Source organism: Coenobita brevimanus, chromosome 84 (assembly GCF_032717465.1).
Source record: "Coenobita brevimanus isolate Jiangsu-jjx chromosome 84, ASM3271746v2, whole genome shotgun sequence".
Lineage (NCBI taxonomy): Eukaryota > Metazoa > Arthropoda > Malacostraca > Decapoda > Coenobitidae > Coenobita > Coenobita brevimanus.
In genome coordinates, this window is record NC_137037.1 from 36,274,299 (window position 1) to 36,277,639 (window position 3,341).

Consider the following 3,341-nt stretch of genomic DNA (forward strand, 5'->3'; position numbering starts at 1 on the left):
TAGCAGTCGCATTGCAAGTTCGTGCTGTTTTCTCTTAGAATTATCAAAAGTTGCCTTAAGTAGCTGCACTGCACTGCTATATCCATCACTTTCTATACTGAAACCATCGATGAGTTTCTTCACGTCACCTTTTAACACTCCTCTTAAATAATTTAATTTGTCTACTGGACTAAGATCTTTTCTGGAATCAATACTGGCAACAAATTGATCCCAGAAGGAATTCCAATTAGCCGAAGTGCCATCAAACTCGGGTAGTTTAAGTGTGGGCAGCTTCGACTCAGCCCTTGGACAAGTTAAATGGATAGACTCACTTTTCAGAGAGGAATTAATTTGAGCTATTAGTAGGCAAATTCTCTCTTCTTCGTTAGTCTTAGCTATAAAAATTTCATTAAATTCATCATCGTCCTTTGTGGCTTCCAATAAAGAATCATAAAGTGTTCCCATGACAGTCAGCTGGTTCTGTAATTGCTGGCTCCAGGCCTTAAGTTTAGTGTAGTCTTTGTCAGAGGATTGGAATTCATCATTTACTTTACCACTGAGAGTGGCGACATAGGCCTTATGGCCTGCAATCCTCCTTGACAAGGACATATTGAACCAAGTCTGAAAATCAAAATTAATGGAATCACTAAATGTAGCCTACAGCAATGAAACCACTAGAATTAAATTAACTAAATGTACATAGAAGAATTCAGCATCAAACAGCAATACTAAGAATGATACATAAATCTGAACAACTAAATTAATAGTACAATTAAATTTAGATTACAAATTAAAGCCTTCTAGGGGTTACTACAAAATTAATCCATATTTAGTTTGTGTTAGCAACCCACTGATCATAATGAAATTTAATAGCTCCTCGCACCTTGGCCCAAATTCTACGTCTTCCTTCCCAAGTAGGGTGAATTTGGTCCATGACTCGTACCTCCAGAGGATAGGTCTTACCACCAAGCAAAATAATTTTCCCTTTTAGTTCCTTGGTTATTTTCTTATTAACCGCGTTCATGATCTTATTGTAAACAATGGGATCCACATATCGAGGATGATTATGTGGATATTCCCTCTTTTCTACAGTGCATATCACACATTTAGCACCTGCATCTTCTATAGCCTCATTAATTTGTAGTAGTGTAGCCACTAAGTCCTGCACGTCAGTTGACTCATTAATATCGTTTCCCCCCAACATGACTATAACCAAATAAGAGCCAGGTCTAAGTCTATCTATCTATCTATCTATAGCCCGACGCCCTAATCCCGCAAAGGGTGGCCGCAGACAAAACGCCTCCAAGTCACTCTGTCACCCACCATTTGACTCCCCTCCCCCCAACTCACCCCCCCCTCCCTCATATACCTCTCAACTCCATCCAGGTCTAAGTACTTCTGCAAATTCCTCGTACTCAAAAAACTTGTCTGCTCTGGCACCCCCTACTCTGATCATCTCCATGGTCACCAAGGGCCATGGTGAAGGCACAGACATCAAGGTGTCACAGGTGACCAGAGAGTGGCCTATATAAGCCACCCGATAATAATTTAATTCCAGAGCAGTCGCCATGTTGGAGTATTAACAATCCGGTTCGAAGGACCACTTTTGGGGGGGAAAATTAGAAAAATTTAGAATATACCCCCGGTAGTGTCGTAAATATTTAACTGGCTAATCACTTGCACTAAACAAGACAAAAATAGGCCTACAACACTACATAACTTGTCCGGATATATATGTCTTACTCCCAGGACTCACCTGGATTGTAATGACGTGTAGGTTGTGTTCCCTACTAAGCAACTAAACGATCTATTTAAGGATCCTCAAATAAAAGCTGGAAACCCTGGTGAAATATTATTCGCCCAGTCTTTCGCCACTAAAGGTCATTTAGTTACTTAGCTTAAGAGTAGCAATGGAGAGGCTTGTAGGTTGTTGCCATATGGTCGGAGTTGTTGAAGATGTTGCTTGTTGCTAGTGCTTGGCGGATTACTGGAGGTTACGGCCTGGACCAAATACGTACTTTTTACGTAAGCATTACTATTTACACTATATATAAATTAAAGTGAATTGATAATGCTCATTCCCATCTAGGAGGAAGCACTGTCGTAAATTAATTAATCAGTCCAGTCTGTCCCAACCGAATTCTCTCTCAATACCACGAGAGTGGTTAGACTGCTTCCAAGTGTGACTAAAGCATGACAGGGACTGCCTCTGACTCACTCGAGATCATCTGAGACTAAGACTCAATGAATTAGGGACTGAGAGCGTGGGCGAGAGCCCGAGCAACTGAGGTCTCGAGACTCATAATTGACCGAGGCCTAGCTGAGACTAAAACTTAGACCTCTGGAGAGAAGAACAGAGGCGATCCACCAATCAAATAACTAAAAATGCATATGTGCACATTCCATCCATGGCTGGGAAAAAGACTAAATTATGAACCATAGTATAAATATACGTAATCCTATATACCCATCACCCTGGGTTACGTATAAAACATTATACTTCCAACTAAAATAGAAAATGGGAGGAATTATTCCTAAATTTCCGACACAGTGACCATAGAAGTAGCAATAGAAAAGAGATACAGATGCAGCAGTGCAGCGAAGAGACAAAGGTTGAAGGGAGCCAGTAAGAGGAAAGTTGATGAGACGAAAAGCCTTTGACTCCACCCTACTGAGAAGAACTGTATGTGAGGAACCTCCCCAAACATGACAGTTGTACTCTAAACAGGGGCGAATAAGAACGGTATATAAAGTCAAGAACTGCGCAGGGGTAAAGAAGGCACGAAGTCGGCTTAGCACACCTAATCTCGTGGAAGCAGATTTTACAAGAGATGCAATGTGATCTTTCCAAGATAATTCCCTAGTGAATGAAACCCCAAGCATGTTCAAGGATGATGCAAGATTGGGCTTGATTTTATTAAACTTTAGTGGGTACTCCAGTGGAAGATTTTGACGAGTTGATAGGTGTAAAAACTGAGTCTTTGATGCATTAAAAACAACAAGATTATTTTTACCCTAGTCAGAGATACAAGCCAAGTCGGACATTAGGTTTGCTGTAGCCTCATCCTTTGTTTGTTGAAGTAGGCTAATTGCTGAGATGGACGTTGCGGAAACCGAATGGAAAGGTAAAGGGTGGAATCATCAGCGTACAAGTGGATAGGGTTAAATGTACAGCTTAGAAGATCACTGATGAATAAAAGGAAGAGAATTGATAATAAAACAGAGCCCTGAGGAACACCACTGTTGATAGATCTAGGAGAAGAACGATGGCCGTCTACAACAGCGGCTATAGAAAGACCAGAAAGGAAGCTATAGATGAAGGCACAGATAGAAGGATAGAAACCGTAAGAGGGCAGTTTGGA